Here is a 23,661-nt window from a genome sequence, read left to right as displayed (position 1 = left end):
ATATTGTGATTGCGATTGTGCTTGCGATTTAATGAAAAAAGTTGTGTCATGATGAGTCTACAGACTTTCTTGGTTATCATGGAGAAAAATCTGAATTGCATGTGCTGACATTGCAATTGCGATTGCGATAATCATGCAGCCTTAATTTGTGGTAAATGAAATAGTGGAAAAAGAAATAGAAAATGCTTAAAACTGATATGTGATAATCTAATTTAAAAATCTGGTGGTCAAACATGCACACTTACAGAACCTGTGTGACAGATTAAATGAAGGTCTGTGAGCTCAGCCCTCATGATGAGGGTGCGGCTGTGTGCTCTGTCTGCTGGTTTAGATCCTGTCCCACTGACATGTTTAGTCACTGGAGAGCTTTACACATTCATTCTCACACTAACTGAGTGACATACCAACACCTCAGACTGATCAGGTATCTGCTTATCTGATCCTCTGCTGAAGGAACAGGGAAACAGTGAGGGAGCTGTCCTCTGTGTCACACACACTCACACACACACACTTGCAACATCAGCCCAGACAATAGCTCTCTTCACCCCATTAACTGTGTCTTTGTAGCGGAGTGGGTTTACTGTTCCTGTCAGGGACCACACAAAGACCGGAGCCCTGGAGGAGAAAGGGTGAGGAAGGAGGGGTGAGAAGGAGGAAACATGCTCCTGTGTGTGTTTTATGATTGCTGAATTAGCTCCAGCAAGTGTTCACACTCCCACAGGGGGAATACCAGCAGTAATGTCTACTTCTCAGATGACCAGGGCTCACGCAGGACCTCGTGGCGCAACGGTAGCGCGTCTGACTCCAGATCAGAAGGTTGCGTGTTCAAATCACGTCGGGGTCAGTGCTTTTCAAAGTTTGAACTTGATGATGACAGGATGAATACTGTAAGGTCATGCTCAGCCACATAAAAACAACCTGTGAGTGAGACATTACTGAGTGAAGGGAAGAAGATGAGAAGAGATACTAGCCACAGCTTCTAGTTAGTGAGCATTCAGGAATGCGTGTTTGAAAACGATCCTGTGAGTGATAAAAACAGGTCGCACAAGTTTAGGATTTCAGAACAGACTAAATGTGACAGTTTTTGTAAGCTTGCAAAGATGGGGTCAACACACCTGCAGAGTAAGCTTTAAATGATGGTGCGATGAGTCACACAGAAGAACAATACACCGTTCATCGTTATCTCATCACCATGTCGGACGATAGTCAGATAAAACTTGATCAACAGGATGTGATGAATGAAGAAATACTGAAGGAAATACTTTTAGTGTGATATCTGCAGATTTTAAACACATTCATCTAAAAGTGAATGTTTTCATATTTATTTGTTCAGCAGTTACAAACTTTATTACCTCAATCACTAAAATTAGTAACACATACAAGGTATGCAAATATTTGATGTTGCAAAAAAAAAAAAACTTGTATGATTCTGGAAGAGGTTTTTATTCTTACTCTTACAGTTTTCAAAGTGAAAGCACACCGGCTGTAACAAAGACAGCTAATTTATTAAATTTCTACTAAAAAAAAAAAATCTCCAATAAGTGTTTTCTACAGCTCTACAGTTTAATTTAGCAGACACTTTTGTCCAAAGCAAAGTACAACACAAGCAAGAATTTTGACAGAAGAGAAAACCTGAGTACAAAAAAGTGTGACAAGTTATTGGCTGCAGAAGATATTCTTTAATTTTTTATTTTATTTTTGTTTTGTTTTGTTTTGCTTTGGAAGAACATCTGACTGTGCGCCATTAGGCAAAGGGAGAAGGATAATAACAGAATTTAAGTTTTAGTTTCTGCAGCTGATTAAAATAAGAACCAGAGTAGATTGATAAACTATGATAGCACTCTTTTGTTTTAGTACATACAAATGTTATCTCAAGACTCTAACAAAAAGATATCTCTATCTTCTAATGTTTTATCATTTTTTTAACAAAGAGCCAACATGAAGGCAATATAGTAGCAGATAGATGGTTAATAGTAGAAGTGCTGCTAGATATATCATTTGAACATTGCCACTCATGATTTATACATGCACGATAGTCTCATCGCAAGGTGATGCAATGTGAAACAAAAAATTAAAGATGAAAAATAAATGAGCCTTTTAGTTAAGAAATGTAGCCTGTCTATGCCCAGTCACATTACAAACAGATCCCAGTGTGCATCCATTTATGTATTTCACCACATTATATGTAACAGTTCACACAGTTAGAGCACCTTCTCTGTGCTCTCTCATCTCATCTGCGGATTTAGGCAGAGTAACTTGTAATGTGAGAGGTTCAGCCAGTGCTTATAGTTAATGAGGCAGCAGCTTCTGGATCTATGCGCTCAACTTTGGCCTCAGTCAGAATGGGCTCTTGGTTTGGTTTTGAGCTTTAAGTTTTGATCTTCTAATAGCCCATTCAAATCTTAATTTCATGTCCTCTTTCATACACCTCATGATTTCATGACCTGCCATAAAACTTGCAAAAAGTTTTAGTTTAATGTTGAAGCAATTGTTGCTCAAAGTTTGCTTTGCTACCTGCAGAAATTGCTCTTTTTCTCTTCCAAGGCAGACCCTCTTCACAAAAAGCGTTGTGCTTGTTCTGGTCTCTAAACATTGCCTTTTATTGATTCACATCTGTGGGAAAAGGTTATTCAAGCCTCATTTAAGAAAAAAGCAAAACGCAGGAGGGAGGTAAATTCTGTGAGCCACTGTGCATCTGCTCAGCCTGAATGCACATGCTCCCATTTTGTCTCTGGCTCTCGTGCACAGGCTGGAGAGTTGCAGCAAGTTAACATATATAATGAATATCCCTATAATATCATTTTTGTTGAGAAGGGAAACTTACATGATGGAACCACTGTGCAGGCGCACATTATTATAAAGTCTGACCTACAGGAAATTATGGATGGGTACTGAATTAGGTACTTTATAGGTACCGACCAAATTCTGTCAAAAGTACGGGGTACTGATTCATGTAAAATCAAAAGGTACCATGTATATTTACTAGGGCTGTCATTTTAACGCGTTAATTAGATTAATTAATTACACTGCAAATTAACGCATTATAAAAAATAACGCAGATTAATCTGGATCCAAAACCCACGGGGCGTTCAAAGACGCGCTTATTTTCAAATGTCTGGCATTTACAAACCGGTTGTCCTACTTGGAAAAGTGGTGTTCTTGTCAGATTTTCAAATTTCCGACGGTCCATGAATGTATCACACCTGACGTCAGCAACATGCTTTAGACCGGGGGAAGCGAGAGTGGGTCCATATCTCGTTTATTCACACGTCCGTTTTGAAAATCTGCTGAAAATCAACCGTTTGCTCTAGCTCAATTCTGTAAAAAAACAGATAATTCTACACTCTTTACTGCATTAAACAAGCCCTGGATGATCGATATTTGTCCTTTATTTAAATCTTAAGAATTATTTGAAAATTTCCTTCCATCTTCCTTGTGTCTTGTTTCAGCTTGGGGCTGCTCTGCACCAATGAGCAACAGTTTGTGTGTTCAGAGCATGTAAAACCGAAAATACTTCACTCTTCTTTGATCCAAGACTTGAATAAAGTGTTTTGTACATAGTTCCTCACAGTTTTTAGCCTTTAGCCCTGGTTCTCCTGACCTCATAGAAGTATAGAAGTTCATATTGCAGTGGAAATTGAGTCCACATCGAGTAAAAATGTGACAGAAGCAAAAACCATCCTAAAAATTAAATCAGCTTATCTTAGGTGCAGGACTGTGTAGATTTTGTAAGGATAGAACCATAACACTTTTTTCATGTGTTCCTTATGCATCAGGGTACCTAATAATGTGTTGTATATATTCCCACCTTATTTTCAAATGTTTTTTTAATGTCTTTTAATGTAATTCTAATGTCCTGGAATTCAAATACTTTATTTTGGGACCTTAAGCAGATATGAGATTAAAATGTGATTAACAAATCCTGTAATTAATAAGATTTTTTTTTTTTTATCGCCTGACAGCACAAATATTTACCTAAATGCATCCTTGTGACTGTGAGGGAGTGGAACAGTAGGTGATTTTCCATGCTGGACATGAACACAGCATTACAAAGTTATATATCAAAAAATAAATATGTTAAATTGAAAAGAATTCACATTTTATTATTAAACAAATTGATATTTTTACCACATGAACACAAAAAAGTACCGGAAATTGGTTTCGTTGAGTACCGATACTTGGAATCAGTACCGTATCACTTCAAATGTGAAAGGTACCCATCCCTACAGGAAATATTAAAGACCAATATCAACATAATTAAGACTTTGCCAATGCAAATAGTTTTCACAGAGCTAGAGAGAGACAGGGGCAGTTGGGTGGGTGTGTTATCATCACTTCATGGAGAGTCAAGGAGAATTTAGCTGAACAGAGTGAAGTAGTAAAATTAAAACCTCAATATACATCCCAAGAAAAAAAATATTGCCATGCCATTTTTTCCCAATATTGTGCAACCCTAGTAAGAAATCTGATCTTATTCTAACCCACCATGAGTAGAGCGCTTTGCAGAAGTTTGTCAGTTCCAGCAATAAGAACAAATTTCCTTTAGCAGGTAGAAACCTTGAACAGAACCAAATTAATTTTAGACGGACATCTGCTGAGACCATGTCGGGTTTACAGAGAGAGGGGAGAAAAAATAAGACTAACAACGGTAAACTACTGATGCTCTCTTAGTAAAATCTTACACCTAACTTCTTAAAGTTCAGTAAAGCGAGCTGGAGAGCTGACGTGATGTGCTGATTGTGCTGAGGGAGAGTGAAAAGTTGAATGTAAGAACAACAGAGAGAACGTGCAGCGTGCAGAGAAAGTCCAATACACACTGGAGGAGTGTTACTACTTCACAGCACTTTCCAGCTGACAGTATGTGTGTGTTATCATCCTCAGGAAAGTGTGCGCCTCTCTCAGAGTCATGTGGGGTCAGTGGTTTGTGTTTTGCCTCACAGTGAGAGCCTCTCTGTTTGTTTCTGCAGATGACTCTGCGTATGGACAGCTGTGGTGACCGTGATTCATCTGACGTCAGTCCGTGCCTCAGCACTTTTAGGTGGTTGAAACAAGGTTCTGCTTTCACCAGAGGAGCAGCTCAAACAGATGTTTGGTGTTTCAGATTTCAGGAAACTGCAGGCTTTGGTAAATCTGCAGCTCAGCTGTTCGAGCAGCTGCCTGCAGAATGAAGAGATCTGTGGTTCAGTCTGCACCGAGACCAACATCCTGGAAGTGGCTCAACTAGGCTGTTGATTTCATCAGTATCTACTAAATTGTTTATTACTTTCATAGCTGTATAGTCATAAAATGTGAAGAAGCTGTGACAGATTATTTATTGAAAAGATTAGGAGTAAAGAGCGTGAAATGAACTGTGAACAAAAAGAATATCTGCACAACCTCTAGACTTTCACTGTCTGAGCAAAAAGCTCTACTACCACTAATAGGCTGTGACCTTTGACCTCTGGGAGTTCAGGCCCCCTTGTGAATCACCAGCTCTACCCAGTAGTTCAACCTCTCAACCCTTCACTTTTTAGAGTTCACGCTCAGCAGAGTAATAACAGCTCTGATTTATGGAGTGAATGCTCTCCCCTGTGAGTCATAAACACTGCTGTCACAAACTCTACACACACACACACAAATTGACACACACCTCCTGAGCCACTTATCTTTGCTAAACGCTCACTGTTGCTATCAAGAGAGAGGGAAACATGCAAAACTGGAGATACAGGACGGAAGTGGGCTGCTGTTCCTGAGAGGTCACTGTGCAGCTCACAGTTTCAATGTGTGTATGTCAACAACATTAACCTCAAACCAAGTGTCTCAGTATTTTATACTTACTTCAAAAACTGCAATTTGAGGTATTTGCTGTTCATTATGAGCAATAAAAGCAAAGATTATGCTCTTCACCTCTAAAAAACTACATTTTAGGACCTGACTGAGATTGATTTTTGTGAAGACCAACAGGGGAATAAAGCACTGTGGATCTCACGCAAAAACCAATGCAGCTTTTTTACTAAAGTGTTGACCAGTCAGAATCAACTATTTAATGTATCTGGTAGAGCCCGACCGATTAATCGGGCGGGCCGATTAATCGACATCAGCCAAAATGTGGCTGATTATAAAAAATTTTGCTCCACGGAGATTCTGTCGCTCCTGCTCCTTTGTGTCCGTGTGTTGGGCTGCACACTGCCCGAATGCCCGCCCCCTCCGTCCACCATTATCTAATATAAGACTATAGAATGACGTTTTAACATTGTGTTAGTTGCTTTTTTGAGAGATAAACAGAGATAAATGCTACTGTTAATTCACATCGCCACCATTATCTAATGTAAGACTATAATTCGGAGTTTTAATGTTGTTGAAGTTGCTCATCGTGTGTTTACATTTTTAATTTTTTTTCTACTTACTGTGTTTAAAGTTTGACTTCTTTACTTATTATTGTGTTTACAGCTTGTTCTTATTCATCATTGGTTTACACTACAGTTCTTATGTTGACAGTTTTATAATTAAGTTCCTTGTTTTAATTTAATAGTGTTCTGTCTCAGTCTTGAATCATATGGGTATTATAATGATTTGTGATTATATACAGTATATATCCTGTGTATATCAATTAATCTATTATATATATCACCTGATATATCAGATATCGGCCGATATATTGGATATCGGCTTTTTTTTGCCCCCAGTATCGGCATCGGCCCCAAAAATCCCATATTGGTCGGGCTCTAGTATCTGGTCATTGATTTGTCTGTTAAACTGTTGGCAAACATGTTTCTCATTTACATGGATTGCAGACAGGATGAAGAAGATTTTATGCTCTGCTTTGACAAACTACATGATGACGCCATAATTTAATCACATCATCTTTTTAGAAGTCTACCTTCAGCGTCAACAAATGATATGACAACACCAGTGTGAGACTAGCTTACATCCTATGGGAATTACTTCTTTTTTTTTCTATCATTTCAAAAAGCTGTAAAAGTGTTTTTCAATCAAATACTGGATCAGGAAGTTAGAGATCTCATGTTTATCTGGTCCAGGATCTTTTGTGGAGCCACTGCTGCAGATTTAAAAATCTTTGGTCGTCTGTTTAAGTCTTCTTTATCCCTAAGTGACCCAACAGACGAGTCCCCTCGCTGACTGCTTTAGTCTAGACACTCTTTGTCTGTGGTAAACAATAGATGCATTTCCAGTTTAGTTCAATTACGTGAACGACCCTTGGAGCCAAAATAACTGTCTCTTCTGAACAATCTAGAGCTTCAGACTGGGGGCTGAGTACAGTCTGTCTGAGCAGAAGCTGGATAACATCCAGTGTACAGGAGGAAGTCTTCCTCCATCCCTCTGAGGTGAAGTCACCTCCAGGGTCCTTCAATTTTTAATGTCCTCTCTGCTCTGTCTGCCCAGAGCGACCACAGCCTGCTCACTGCAACACTGAGAGAAACATGACACCTCAGTACACACACACACACTGGGGACCCTCCACTTCATATCATCCTGAACCTGTCTATGGTTTATAGTTTGTTATGAGAAAGGAGAGTGAAGACACAAACAGCTGCACACAGCAGCGTTTTCATGGCGTTGTCAGCAATTAAAGATTTTGATACATTGTGCAGAAAGTGTGAGTGAACAGCATTCAGATATAAATAAAACTTTACAACATTAAGAAGAATGATGCAGACACTCCACCCTGACACTGAGAACACATCATGACCCACAGGAAAGAGGAGTTCATGGTAGAAATTTGGCTTCAGGGGTTTGTTGAATGGTCACCGTCTATATTCAACCACCAGACTGAAATCAGTTCAGCTCTGACTACCCTACAGCTAAAGTACCGCCTCATCGACTACAGTCCACTCAAAATTTACAAGCACAATGCTGAGTTATCCTAAATCGTAATACCTGAGAAGCAGACACTTCTGTCTCTTTTTCTCTTTCTGTGATTACTGTCTCTACAGTTATTCCCCTAAAGGTCAGGTGACCAATTATCCTGGAGCCAGGGAAACATCTCCTCAAGAGGCTCTGACTCATGGATACACATTCCCAGCTAGGGATAGGTATCTTTCACATTTAAAAAGATATGGCACCGATGCCCAGCACCTGGCAATTGGTATTGGTACTCATCGTTCCAATTTTGGGTACTTTTTGTGTTTATGTGGGCATAAATCTTAATTTGTTTAATAATAAAATCTCCAATATTTTCAATTTAACATATTTATTCTTTAATATAATGTTGCAATGCTGTGTTCATGTCCAGCATGGAAAATCACCTACTCTTCCACTCTCTCACAGTCACAAGGATGCATTTAGGTACCTCAACATGGTACCTTTTGATTTTATATGAATTGGTCAATACCAATCAAAGTACCTAATTCAGTACCCATCTCCTGTTACCAGCTAGAGAACTGTGCAGTCTATGGAAATTACATTATGGTTTAACATTTACTGACAGACATGTTAGCCCCACTTTGACTCCTTTGATCTTGATCTACAGCAGTTTTTCACTCTACCAAATCAAACTGTGCTAACTGCCTAAAACATGGATCATTAGACGGAGGATCAAATATCTTGGATTTTCACAATGCTCAAAATAAAACTATGTCCACCAAAAACTTATTTTTATTGGATAAATCTAAAATGATTGATTTACTGCATCTTGCACTCCCATTTAAAGAAAAACACAGTCATTGTCTCGTTGTCGGAAATCAGTCCGTGCTTTTAAATTGTGCACGTGACACAGATGCTCTCGGTCCAAACTAACTGTCAACAGATATTTTGATTTATTCCACATGGAAAATAGTTTAAATGGCAAAAGAGAGCAGGTGGCAAAGGAGTTTGCAGCACTGTAGTTGCAGTAGTGACATGAAAAGCAAAAAAAGACATGTTCACACCCAAAAAACCCAAACTCATTAGAGGGTAGCTGTTAGCTCTCCTAAGCTTCATCTGTGTGTGTGTGAGAGAGCATGAAGTTTGCACCTCAGTCTCTTGGGAAAATGAGCTTGTTTTGGGCGAGGAGGAGTAAAGTCTGTTTTAAACATGCTGCAATAAAACAGACTGTTTCACAGTGTTAAATATGAGCGCTCCTATAGGATAACAATGATAAGTTTGTGTGGTTCAGACACTAAATCTTTCTGCAGCGTGTTTGCACAAAGTTTGCTGAGAACATTCACTGATTCAGTGACTTTTTTTTAACTTGTTAAAAAAACACATTGAACAACTTCACAACTTGAGATTTGTGTCTTTCTGGAATAAGTCACTCTAAAAAAATAAGCTCTAAAATAAAGAACTCATTTGAACAACAACAGAAACATATTTTAAATCCACTGGATGGACTTCACTCAGTCTTGTCTTTAAATATTTAAAACCATTTCTACTAGCTGTTTAAAACTGTCTGCGGCACATGCTGGCTCAGAAACAATGTATTCACAAAGAAACAATGTATTCACAAAGACTCAGACCTCACTGATCTTTAACGCTTTGATATTCTCCCAATAAACAACTCTGTGATAAATCATTTAGCTGCTTCAACAATTCACTTGCATGTACAGTATTTGTGGCTCCTCTTCTCGTAACAACATCTTAAATTTTAACTTAAAAAAGTGTTAAGACAGCCCAAAGAAACCAAGTCTGTAAATGAATTCAGTCAGACTTCTTTTTCAAGTGGAATCAAGAAAAGTTTCCCACAAAGACTCGTCTGTAGTGGGACGGCTTTGTACGATGGATTATTTGAAGTGCTGGCAAATACGAAAGGCTTCAAAAGATAAATGTCTGTTTCTCCTGGCAGCTCTGACCGCTGCAGAGTGGCAGTAATAACGCCAGAGAGGTTAGCAACGGCTCAGGTTGGTATTATACACGCTACAGAGTGAAATACTGAGCAGAATCCTGCAGCCAGAAACACACAGACCCTCCAAGTATGTGCCACACCTACACACAGAGAGCCAAAGTAGAGGCTACTGTTCATTCTCTGGAGTCTCATTCTGAAGCTGTGAAGGAGGGAGAGCAGAGCGCCAGAGAAAACAAGCTCCTGTTACTGAACGTCAAAGACAGCCAGTCTGTTAGACTACATCCACATTATTCCAGTCTGAGTGTAAAACCTCAAACCCTGAAACATTCACACCTGACTTACAAATGACAAAGAAGAGTCTGAAACGTTCTGCTGCCTCACACAGTTTAAAGACTTCAGAGTGAGTGAGTGAGTGAGGGGGGAGGTCTGAGTCTTAATTATTACTATTAATAATTATTATGACTGACACAACACCAGTCTGAATGAAAGCCATTAATATAACTTGTTAAAATAGATACATATGTTGCTGACCTTCACTTAAACAGCTGCTGAGTTGGTTGATGTTTTTGGCATCTTTGATGATGCTCTCATGAGCAGGAGAAAAAAGTTTCCCAGAAACTCTGTGTCAAGTAGCTTCATCAGCCCCACAATGAAAATCACCATGTTGAGTCAGAGAACTAGTTCTGTGACTCCCTGCTCACATTCCTGTTTTATCAATATGTAGGGATAGGTACTAATTCCCAGTACCAGGCAATCGGTATCGGTACTCATTCATTCATTCATTTTCTGAACCGCTTATCCTGTTCAGGGTTGCAGGTGGCTGGAGCCTATCCCAGCTGTCATTGGGCGAGAGACGGGGTACACCCTGGACTGGTTGGCAGTCAATGGTATCGGTACTTATCTGTACCAATTTTTGGTACTTTTGTGTGTTTATGTGGTAAAAAAATATCAATTTGTTTAATAATAAAATGCAACTTCTTTTCAATTTACCATATTTATTCTTCAGTATATAACCTAGCAATGCTGTGTTCATGTCCAGCATGGACAATCACCTACCCTTCCACTCCCTCACAGTCACAAGGGTGCATTCAGGTACCTAATTATGGTACCTGTATATTTTACTTGAATCAGTGACCAGTACTTTTGACAGATTTCAGTTGGTACCAATAGAAGTACTTAATTCTGTTCCCATCCCTATCAACAGCCACTTATCAAGCTACGCTACTTGGTGGACCTGTATAAACACATGGTTATGTAAAATCAGCATTTTATTGGCTGCATTAGGAAAGAAGAAAACTCATGTTTATAACCTATTATTATTTATAAATGATTAATTACTGACATTGAGGATGGTTTAATAATAATCTTTAACATGCCATACAATCAGTCGTTGAATCCCACCACATGCTTAAAGGCTGCAAAGACCAGCCCCAAACATCAAAAACTGAAATCTTTGCAAGTGTTAATGTCTTATTAAAGTAAAGTTAAGTCAAAGTTGTCTTATTAGATTTAATATGAGCCACATTTACCTGACAAGTCTGGAAAAAAAGTCTTATTTCATGATAAGAAACGACAAAATTAACGCCTGGATTGCTTATACAGAGTAAAAGAAATCTGCTAATGGGATGAGAAAAATACCTCATTAAAGCATATAGAAGTAATAGTTTAGTTTCTTGTGTAAGGACATTATTAATGTATCAAGAAACCAAAGAAGCAAATTTGTGTTTTCTCAGAGCAGCTTTCTTTTTTTTTTCTTTTGCTAATTCCCTCTACCCTTTAATGCATGTTTTTTGTAATTTTTTTCTTCCCTGTTCTTGAATCTACTTATGTCTTATCTCTTACTAAAGACATTAATAAGCCCAGAATAAAAAGGCTACCCCTGAGATCCTGCAGATGTTTTGATGAATCTTGCAGAGGATCAGAAACCCCTCTCATGCAGTCTTACAGAGTCTTTTGAATACAAAAAACAGAAAAAGAAAGCTAACACCAGAGTTCAACTTTTAAAGAGGAAAACTGCTGTCCTATATACTTTCCTATAAAACACTTATTTAGATTAAAAACCTCACAGTGCGATGAGTTTGATCAAACATAAGATGAGTTCAACATTTTGATAAACCTCTCTCCCCCCCTCAATGCTGTGTGATCTGTTCATAAGGGGGGATTTGTCATCTCTGGACCTCCACAACTATGACTGTACACATCACCACTCATGATAAGAACAAGGTGGAGAGTCAGCATCTGGTCTGAATGAAAAAGCAGGTCGGCCTGGTGTGTGTGTGTGTGTGTGTGTGTAAGTGTGTGTGTGTGTGTGTGTGTGTGTGTGTGTGTGTGTGTGTGTGTGTGTGTGTGTGTGTGTGTGTGTGTGTGTGTGTGTGTGTGTGTGTGTGTGTCCACACAGCCCAGACATGCTGCCTCGTGGCTCAGCATGAGCTGGAGCTGCTGCTGTGATGAAGGTTTCACTGACAAATTAAAACTGACATTATCACATGAGGATCCCATCCAGCGGGTCTCTAATGATACATCATTAAGCCAATTAAAGAGTTAAACTTCAGACAGGATGTGTCGCAGATTAGAAGGTATGAGAGTTTTCGGTTTCATGACAAAATACCTGAGGACTAACAAACAGTTAAAACTACTTCCATGCATTACTTTGCAAATTAGCACGTGTAGGTTTCTGTGTTTATGCACATTTGACAACATAGTTAGCACTTAAATCTGTGTGTGGGGAAGTGAAAGGGACTGGACCATAAACTGACACAGCCTGCGCTGAAGCCAAAGCTAAGCTATGAGCTAGCATGCTGGCTTGCATCCCAAAGTGTAGTTTTTATAGCATCTTTACGAGCAGTCTGGAGGAGCAGCACAGGTAGAGCTGTTTGGTGGGCAGAGAGCCAGATCCATCCCGTCTGAGACAAGTGGTCATTAACAGCAGCAGGGGGACTTTAAACACACACGCACGCACGCACACACTACAATCCTGGGCCTCCAGGAATCATGGGATATGTAAAGTAGCATGCATGATTTGGCAACAGGAGTTGCACTTAAGACAGAATTATAGAAGCATGAATGTGTTGAGTGTCTTAGTGATTAAGCAAAATAAAAGAGCACATTTTATCCCTCGTACAAGTCAAAGGCTGAAGGTATAACCTAATTGTGTTACAGTTGTGTGATGTTTTAAAGCACTTGTTTTAGTTGGGCAGCATACTTTTCACCTTCATGAGCGGGTAAAGAACTAATGAGGACTAAATGACTTAACTAACAGATATATTTAAAGACAAACCACTACAAACCTGAAAATAGTCTCTCAGTGTGTAAGTTTGTGGTGAGAAATATATAAAAACATGTAAATACACCAAGTCCAACACTTTCTAGGTGTACGACAGATCAACCAAACTTTTTAAGCCACAATAAAGTAGGAAAATTAGATTCTGAACACCAAGTTTGGAAATGTTGAGAGGTAAAAAAAAAAGTGTCACATTTTAGTTTAAATTATGATTATTATGTGTGGAAAAAGGAGAATATTAGCAAAGCTTCTTCTACTTCTGAATGCTTTCAAATGTGTTGAAAGTCCCACCTGACTCAACTTTTTTTTAACAAAGAGGAACTTCAGATAATGATGTCCGAGAGAAAACTACTTAAAAGAAAATAACTTAAATCATTTCATATCATATGTTTCCTTTTAACCTCTCTTAGCAGCATGCTGTAGCTATTTACTCGTTCTTATTTGTAGAGAGATTAAACAGTTAGTTTGTTTATTGTCTAAAACGCTGATTCCCAACTTGTGGGAAGGTTCGATCATATGATTTTTGTGGGGGTAAGAGGGGCTGTAATTATTAAAAAAAAAAAAAAAAAAAGAAAGAAAAAACAAAACAAAAAAATATTTAAATGATAAAACCCCATTACATTTTAAAGGATATTGAAAAATTATTTATTACTTCTTTTTTAGTTTGTTTTTCCTTCAAGTATTAGACGCGTCAGAGAAAAAAGGGAAAAGGGAAAATAAGCTCCAAGAACTCATTGAATGGCGTAAAAAAAAAACTGAGACTTAAAAGTGGAAAAGGTTGTGGACCACTGGTCTAAAACTATCTTACAATGACAATGTTTGGAAAAACAGTTGCTTTAATCTACTAAATCTTAGTGCTGCATGTAGGTTTCAGTGCTCGTCTTCAGCTGCAGAACATCATACAGAAGTTAAACAGAAGTTAGAATGAAATACCAAGGGCCTGTGTCCACTATCAGCTTTTTTTAAACACACTTGCACACGTTATTAGCACATTCTCACCCTCACTGATGTATGGATTTTACTACAGCAATTTCTAATAACCCTTCCTCACTGACCAATCAAAACAGGAAGAGGTGGGACTTCTAATATAAATGTTGCAACAGTGCAGGAGAAAGTAATATGACTCATTCCATACGGGCACAAGTCCAGGTGTAAAGCTGCTGCTAACACCAGGATACAGTTGTTTTTCAGTGTTTTCACATTTTCTTGCAAATTTCCATAAAAGAAAAGCAACAATGAAGCTGGCAGAGCATTTTAAAATAGATGTAACAGTTGTTCCTGAAAGAGGCAGACATGCAGTGAGTCAGCTTGTGTGTCTCAGTAACTGAAAGTGAGATTGTGGGAACTGCCAGCACAAAATAATGCCATTAAAGCAGCTGTGAGATTTGACATTTTCTGAGAGGAACTACTGTTTCTCATGGAAAGGAAAAAGTATTCATTGAGGAAAAAAAGTCTCCTGGAGCCAAGCACAACAGAGACTCTCATGCCAACTGGACAAAGTCCTCAACCTTTGACCTCCTGGAGGACAAGAGAAAGCAAAAAGACAATTTCCTCAAGAGGGTTAGCAAAGAGTTTATCAGTGCAAAGCTTATCAGGAATCAGCTGGTGGAAATGGGGTGATGGTGTCGGGTGACTGAAAGGACAATTCAGTCAGAGCCTCAGGGAGACGCTTCATTCAGGCCATCTGCTCATCTGCAGACTCAGGCGTTAGATGTAGGAGCAAGATCTAATCAATCAGAGTATTTATAGGATCTGACGAACATGTGGGGCAGTCGAATTCAAATACCCCTCTACCATTGTCCATGTTTCTCTTTTTAAAACATGCCCCGTAACAGGGAAACAATGAAAACAGCGTTGGTATACAACAACATGACTGCACAGAAGATGAAATTAAGACAAAAACAGGAGAACAATGCATGAATGTTCTCATTTGGATGTTGTCTTTGAAGCTATTGTTAGTGAGAGCTCCCCATATGCAAAAGAGCCCCACCAAACTCTGAGCACTGAAATCAACCCCTGTAATTTTCAACCAGCAGAGCAGACACAGCCTCGCTCGCCAGTTTCTGTTTCTGCAGAACAGCTAGGAAAGACTGCGAATGGCATTAAAAGACAGAGCAGTCCCTCGTAGAGAAGGCCTACCAGACTCTTTGTGTGCTCATAGAGGCAGCAGTCAGCACGGTTTCGGCACACTTTGTTTATTATTTCATAAGCTCAGAGGTTATGGTTGCCAGATGGGACTCAAACAAGAGCCAAGAGAAACACAGAGAGCAGGCTGAATCACCAAGAACAGTCAACTCGCAGTGGAGATGTCACGACACGCACACACACAAACACATGCACACACACAAACACATGCACACACACAGTCTTTCACAGGCTGCAGATGTGGAACACAGAGAGGTCAAACAGTGTTTTCTAGGATCTGTGTTAATGTGTCTGCAGGAGGAGGAGGAGGAGGAGGAGGAGGACCTTAATGCACAGAAAACATCATTATGCATTACTTATTGTTTGCTGTTTCAATAGAAACATAATGTCTAAGTTCATGTTGACAAATTGTTAAACAGGGACTACAGCCTCCATGGAAACAGGAGCAAACTTCTTTCAGGAGGTGAAACAGCTCAGTCTGTCATCATCTCTGTGGTCTGTGAGCACAAAGTAGGGATCATTTTGGCTGACGTCATTAGAAGTTTCCAGTTTTATTTTTAGATTGTTTTGGGGACATTCTGTCTTCATTTTATTAAAAAAGTTTCAAAGAAACATGACTCAAGGTGGAGATAGAGGGTCTGCTGTTAAAACTTAAGTCAGGGTAGCTGTGGCAAAAACTCAGCCTTGATGTAAGGCTTCAAACTCTATTAGTTGTTTGAATCTCTGTTAGGGTTTTACTTCCATTCTATTCATGTTTTGTTCCACATTTCCAGCTCTTGATGAAGATGGTTCAGCAACAGTTGGCTGCAAGATAAACTCTCAATATAACATGCATGCGTGCAAAACTCTGCAGCAGTATGGCCTGTTTCAAGATTTTTTTAACACAAGCAACATGTCTGTCTGCAGCAAGCCTGTCTCTTTCTCAGATAAAATAAACCCTGCATTATTTTCAGCTGTAGCTCTTTCTAAAGAGCATCATCAGTGGGGATGGGTGCCAGATTTGGTACTTTAATAGGTACTGACCGAATTTGTCTGTTGTACCGAGTACAGATTCACTTAAAATCAAAAGGTACCATGTTTAGGTACCTAAACATGTCCTTGTTACTGTAAGGGAGTGGAAGAGAAGGTGATTTTCCATGCTGGGCATATACACAGCACTGCAAAGTCATAAACTGAAGAATAGGTGTCTTAAACTGAAAAACTTTGAGATTTTATGATTGAACAAATTAATCCATATTAACACATTAACACACACAAAAGTACCCAAAATTGGTACCGTGGTATCGATTCGCTTCTAATGTGAAAGGTACCCATCCCTAATCATAAGAGAGGTACACTCAGAGCACCAGACTCACAGTAGTTTTATTGGTTGTATGTGATATTATTAGTTTGATTTTTAACATACAGACCATAAACAACTTCTCTCTTGCAGTAAGACTGAGATGAAACCACAAGGTTCACATGCAAACATTAATAAAAGGTAAAATGGATTATGATGGCAGTATGATATAATACTGGGCACATTGAATATCAAAAACAGCACTTTAATATCACAACCATGTCTTTCACATGTTTCAGTTATGTTATGATGAGGGGCTGAGGTGTTTATATGCACTTCATAATGGAAACATGTAGAATTTCCATGTCTCCACACCAAAAAGGAAACATTTTTAAACAGTTTAAGGAGAACACACCCCTAAAAACTTTCTCTTTTCTTCATATTTTATGAGTAAAATGTTTGTTGGACCCATTTGCCCAGGTTTATCAGGCATATAAGAGTTCAGCCGTTTTAACAAATCAGGCCCACAGCTTTCTTTTAACTGTCTCATAACTTACATAAGTTTAATGAGTTCTGGTTTTACTATCAGGGAAAATTTAGTAATATTCCCATTTTTTATGTTTTTATTTTCAACAGTCCTTTATTCAGGTATTCCACTATTTTAACACAATAATATTTTGTGACTCTCAAAAAAAGAAGCCATAATTGAAACACATGTTGGTGGGTATTTAATAGGGATGCATGATATTGGATTTTTGCCGATATCTGATATGCCGATTTATCAAAACCCCTTTTGGCCGATACCGATAATCACAAGTTTGTTTGTTTTTTCACTGTAAAGAAAGCTAAGTCTATCCTGTACTGGAATTTATATGTTACTCTTATTGTGACGGTCTTATTTGTTTAAGAAACACACACAAAACAAGACCAAAAACATTTGATTTTACCATAAATGAGAAATGTATTATTTTTTCAAACTCAAGACATTCAGTATTGAAATACAGAAAAATAATTTCTTTAGATCACATGAACTTTAAATATACAATACATTTTTAAACATAACCAAGTTGCATTTGATTATTATAGAGCTACTGTAACAACCTGATGACAGACACAGAGCTCTGCAGTGCAAATAAATGAAGTGCTACATTTGATTTTAGGAGCTTATTTTTCAGATGAAAAATAATAATAATCCTAACTGAATAGCACCTTATCGGCTGTGCCTGTCGGCAGAAATTTTCATATCTGCCGATACCGATACACGTGTTTTTAAACTTTTATCAGCCGATACCGATATTGTGCCGATAATATCGTGCATCCCTAGTATTTAATGAGAATTCAGTCCAGAAAGCCTTAAGTCAAGGACCTGTTTGCACTGTGGAGCCTGCTGGTCATGGTTTGTGAAGAGCCAACAGGCCATGACCATGAAACCCTCACACATTTTACACACACACCTCAAACTTCAGAGTGTGAGGTGAGTCCCTCCTGAAGAAAGGAGAGGGGGATCAGTTCAGCTGGATGTGTGTGTGCTTGAGTGTGTAAGTCCCACTTGGTTCAGGATCAACATATGCAGAGCAGACATGGAGATCTCAAGATTTTACAGGCCAGTAAAGAGGAGTGTCACCTCACATACTGAGACACCACACTCACCACATCTGTCCCACCACCGCTGAGCACAGATTTAACCCTTAAAGAGGACAACACAGACCCTCTCAGACCACTTTCACACACAGCTGGAGCAGCCTACATGTGAGGCAAATCACATCTGTTGGCTGTCAAAAACTAAAAAGACCAAGGTGTCGACTCTAAGAGCAAACATGGCGAAATACTTGACTAAAAACAGCCTGGGAGTTTTTTTTTTCTCCAGACCCAATCTTTTTGAGTTTAAACAGAGCCAGTGAGTTGATAACAACCAGCAGCATCAGAGAAAGAAAAGTATGGAAATGTGATCCAGAGTGGAAGATCATAACCACCACAGCCCACACACTGCCCCACTTCTTACAGTGTAAATTAAAAAATGGGCTGTGTATGACAGAACACTGAAGGCACGCAGCTTTCTAACATATGTAACATTTACATTCAGCTGGTTGTGTTTCTCCCCTTATTTAAATCCATTCCTGCTCAAGCATTCTTGTTATTCTGGTTCTGTTAACGAGCACCTGAAGGCAGCACACTGTTTTTTATTGGAAAGGTCAACCTGCAATTTACGCAGCTCTGTCACAAACTATATTACTTTAAAGAAGACACATTTATGACTCTGCTGTGGAAACAGACACACAGCACAGCCAAGCCGATGACAGAATAACTGCAGAGGAAGCAAGCTACCTACTGCTGCATGTCAGATTAATAACCCAACACCTCAGCGCTGTTTAGTGACTTCTGTGAGAGGTGCCAATGTGTTTAAATGTTTGTATCCTTGAAAACTACTGACCCCGACGTGATTTGAACACGCAACCTTCTGATCTGGAGTCAGACACGCTACCGTTGCGCCACAAGGTCCTGATGTCATGGGAAAACACTGCCTGTTCAAACCTGTCCCAAGGTTGTGAACTTGACTTTAGGAGTTTGTCAAGAAACCAGAGGCATGTTTCAAGGTCCCAGATTGTCTGCTGTATAGTTAAAAACAGAATTAATCATCATCCAATTTACAGATTTCGAACTCAACTGTTGTTTTTATGCATCCACTACTGTATGCAGGTCATATGCTGCATTCCATTTACATCTGAACCAGGAAGTGGGGAGTGGGAATGAAGTCATCTCCACGTTAAAAGCATTCCAGTTACCAAGTCGGAAAAACTTTCCATAACAGCAAGATTTCTGTATAAACATTGAATAATACTATGTATACAGCTGATTTATTGCAACAAACACTTGTCAGAAGTTCTAAAATGAAAGAATATAACAGGAGCTTAATTACTGTTTACACCCAGGGCAGCCATATTTGATCGTAAACTCAGGGGTGGTGTGGATCCCTAGACTTCCCAGTAAGAAATTCTGACTTCAGGGGCGTTCCAGTTGAAATTTCCCACTTCGAACTTGTAAATTTAAACTACCAGTACAAATGGAATGAACCAATAGAGCCTGAGTCAGTGTGGTTAACCTGTTAGCTTAACCTATGTAATGGGAAGGTTGTAGCATGTGATCCTACATCAAAGAAACTTCACTTCAAGACAGTATCTTTTTGGAAGTCTAACCTGTTGCTATCAACATTGAGTTTAGAGATATTCATGATTAAATCACCCATTAGATGGACTTAATGTAGATCATACTCCATCTGTTACCCATTAATCTGACTTTGGGGCTAACAGGTTAGCTAGCAGCTAAAGCTAAATAACCTTTTTGTTGTTCGAGGGGTAAAAACCAACAAACTGCGAATACACCTGATATATGGACAAAACAGGTGCATACATTATTTCATTTCCATCACTGTGATAGAATAATGTCATTTGACAGTTCTGTGCAAGTGGTTCAACAGACCTTGGGTTGGTCTACGATCTGGTTTGACCGTCCCGTAAAGTCTTAGCCAAACTTATCAGCCTCAGTTTGGAAAATGAATTGTATCTTCCAGTTAGTGACAGCCCTGATGTTAAGATACATAGAGACAGGTTGTGATTAATGGTGCCTTTAAATGCACAGTTACAGACATGGCTTTGTGAGGGGGAGTTTGATTTTCCAAAGTCACTCTGCATCTCTATATTTCATAGGTAGCAAACATAGACCATATAAAACATGGACGTAGTCTCCCCGACATCACCCGTCTGTTTTTGAAACGGAAAATGAAGCACATCGGCTATAGTGGCCATATTGGTAGTGGCAAGGGCTTCAAGTACACCCATAGGGCGCCTGTCGGTCATGTGACCCTCAGCTGTGCCTCTTATTGGGGGAGCTCACGATCTTAATATCCTCTGAACGGCCAAGTTAGAAAAAATTCACCTCCCGCACAATGGGTGCCGATAGTAAAATTAGCGACTCAGACAGACAACGTTTTTTGAACTGGGCAGTAAATAGGTTAACCTCTGCTTTGAAAACAGTTTTTTTTTGGCTTGGTGACTCCCAAACTTTCTTGCAAACCACTGACAGTACAGGCACCCTTGTCAAGCTTCTGCTACTTGAGTGTTGAATACAGTTTTCTACGACGCATGAAGTTGAACTGCCGATATGTGAAGTTGGGCCATCACGTTCTTGAAAACTACTGACCCCGACGTGATTTGAACACGCAACCTTCTGATCTGGAGTCAGACGCGCTACCGTTGCGCCACGAGGTCTTGGAGTAGCTGGGAAAAACCTCACCTGTCAGCTGTGACATGTCTGAAAGGCAGCTCCATGACACAGGGAGACTGTCAAGACCAGCAGCAGAATGAGTTCCCACCAAACAGGAAGTCATTCCTCCAATGTCAGAGTGTTCACAGCTTCTTTGAAAAACACTGACATTTTAAAAAATGATGAATTTTACTGCACAGAGGGATAAAACAAAAAAAAAAAAATGATAGCAGCTTCTAATGACTTCCTTTCATCCAAGACTTGTTACTTAACAAATACTTCCACGGAAACCACTAAAACACATCACAGAGCTAATTTTGATGACCTTTTACCAGTGTATATGGTCATTTCTACCTCTCTGTGACTCATCTGTGTTGTAGGTCACTGTGCATGGACAGCAGCAAACAGTTACAGGCTCATACTGTGAGCAGTTAGCTGATGAGTCAGACGAATCATTAAACCGTACTTCATCAAACTTTTATTTTCTGTCATGTTTCTGCTTAATGTGACATCTTAAGTCTGTCAACTCAGCAAAATTCCTCACACTTTCCATGTTGTCCCATTTAGATGGGGCATTCTTGTGAGCTCTTCGGTTGGGAATTCATTTTTCCAACCCCACACAAACGCAGGGTTACTGTCATCTTCATCATGACTGACAGGAAGTCAAACAGGAAATCAAACTGCTGTGAAAACATGCTGTGAATGAATGGTAGAGCTGGTTGCATTTCCTTTCTCCTTTGTTTAAGCTCCAGACAGGCTGCAACTCTCCTACCACACACATCTATGAAAAAAAAAAAAAACTTGGGAGAAAAATGAGTGGAAGAGAGCAGAGCCTGTTTGAGAGAATGAGTTTGATTCTGTGTTTCTGAGCCAGTTTGTGTCCTGCTTATTCTCAAACCGTGTCTTGCATCAGCAGACAGCAGAAAGTGAGTGCTTAGACGAGAACTGACAAAGTGAAGTGGAGGCTGAAGCACAGCAAGATTGGGTTGTTGAGTTTTGAGAGAAGCTGGAGCTTACAGTGTTTACAGTGATACGTCTATGAGGATCTGTGGACGCACACTCAGCAGGAAGAGAAAACATTGATTAATTTTCAGAAAGTCTCTTTGACCTTAAAGTAGAGATAGACCGATATGGATTAGGGATGCACGATATTGGATTTTTGCCGATATATCGAAACCCTATTTGGCCGATACCGATACCGATAATCACAAGTTTGTTTTTTCACTATAAATAAAGCTAAGTCTATCCTGTACTGGAATTGATATGTTACTCTAACTGTGACGGTCTTATTTGTTTATGAAACGCACATAAAACAAGACCAAAAACATTTGATTTTACCATAAATAGAGAATGTATTATTTTTTTCAAACCCAAGACATTCAGTATTGAAATACAGAAAAATATTTTTTTTCGATCACATGAACTTTAAATGTACAATGTATTTTTAAACATAACCAAGTTGCATTTGATTATTATAGAGCTACTGTAACAACCTGGTGACAGACACAGAGCTCTGCAGTGCAAATAAATGAAGTGCTACATTTTATTTAAGGAGCTTATTTTTCAGATGGAAAATAATAATAATCCTAACTGAGAAGCACCTTATCGGCTGTGCATATCGGCAGAAATTTTCATATCTGCAGATACTGATAAACGTGTTTTTAAGCTTTTATCAGCCGATACTGATATTATGCCGATAATTTCGTGCATCCCTTATATGGATTTTTCTAGGTCGATACCGATACTGTTTATTTGTAGTCAGGGAGGCTGATGACTGATATTTGAAGTCGATATCAATTTGCAGTCAAAGTGAAAATATTGGTGTTAAAATTTTGAACAATACAAACTCCAACCATTCAAATACCTTTAAGCATGAGTTTATCAAACAGCTCCCAGGGTTAGCAGCATACTTTATAAAGTTAAGTGAAAACTTAAAAAAATAGCCTAAGTTTTCAACAATAAAAAAAACTTTTCCAAAATTTCAATGTAACTGTTGGCTGTTTCCCAAGTCATGGCTCTGCTTGTAACCAATCAGATGATACTGTGGGTGGGACAGTGCTGGGGACTGAGCATTGACTACACACAGCAGAACGGCTGCATCAGAGCCGCAACAATGCAGTTTTAAATTTGATTCTTATCAGCTGTCGATTAAAAAAAAAGGCAGATGCCGATATGCTTCAAAATGCCAAATATCGGCCCCTGTAATCGGCCCAGCCAATAATCGTTCTATCCCTACCTTTAAGAGCCAAACAACATTGATAAGTTTAAATCAACAATTTTATGATGTTCATATTCATTCATTAATACAAATCATGATGTAATGTAATGATGCTGCTGGTTAGAAATGTCTCTAAAAATGACCTAATTCAGAGGATGTTCAAGTTTCCACAATTCCTCAGAAAGCATATTAATATCAGGGATAAACTAACCCTTTAAGTCAGCATACAGCAAACAAGAACTCAACTGAAACTAAAACTACACCCAGAGAGAAACCCACACAAACTATCTGCCGTATAGATTAAAATGAACCTGACAGCAGTAACATTTTCTGCAGAACGAGCTCTATGATCAAAAGGTGTGAACAGATTTAGTGATGCAGCAGATCTGCCTCAGATCAAACGGCTGTTGGTTTGAATCATGTTGAGGTCAGTGCTACACAGCAAAGCTTTAGAGATCAAAGCTGCTCACCTCGGTTTAACATGACTAATCTTTCCTGGAAAGAGCCTCACCTGAGTGAAACACAACGACCTGCTCTTATACACACTCATCTAAAACATGAGCTCTCCTCTGCTTCTTTGTCTCTATAGTTTGGTAATTTGCTCTTATATGGACAGAGCAGACGTGGATTACTAATCTATCAGCACCTCCATTAACACGCTGCCAGGGGGTGGTGGGATTAGTCCTTGTTCTCTTTAAACAACAGCCAAACGATGCGTC

The 23,661-nt window shown here is 39.1% G+C and overlaps 1 protein-coding gene and 3 non-coding genes across 5 annotated transcripts in view; 1 reads left to right on the top strand and 3 right to left on the bottom strand.

Annotated features, from left to right (window-relative positions):
• Window positions 1-23,661, bottom strand: part of LOC141807267 (partitioning defective 3 homolog) — a 540,268-nt gene that overhangs the window by 479,718 nt on the left and 36,889 nt on the right. The gene's annotated exons all lie outside the window — the stretch shown is intronic.
• On the top strand, window positions 773-844 carry trnaw-cca (transfer RNA tryptophan (anticodon CCA)). The gene has a single exon. It is a non-coding gene; the product is annotated as a tRNA-Trp (tRNA).
• Window positions 18,892-18,963, bottom strand: trnaw-cca (transfer RNA tryptophan (anticodon CCA)). Its single transcript has one exon. It is a non-coding gene; the product is annotated as a tRNA-Trp (tRNA).
• Window positions 20,658-20,729, bottom strand: trnaw-cca (transfer RNA tryptophan (anticodon CCA)). The gene has a single exon. It is a non-coding gene; the product is annotated as a tRNA-Trp (tRNA).

The sequence above is a fragment of the Halichoeres trimaculatus genome, unplaced genomic scaffold, assembly GCF_033239565.1.
Source record: "Halichoeres trimaculatus isolate MK-OKI-2021-1 unplaced genomic scaffold, fHalTri1.1 fHalTri1_scaffold_18, whole genome shotgun sequence".
Lineage (NCBI taxonomy): Eukaryota > Metazoa > Chordata > Actinopteri > Labriformes > Labridae > Halichoeres > Halichoeres trimaculatus.
Note: the sequence above shows the minus strand (reverse complement) of the source record. Positions and strands in the feature narration are given on the sequence as shown.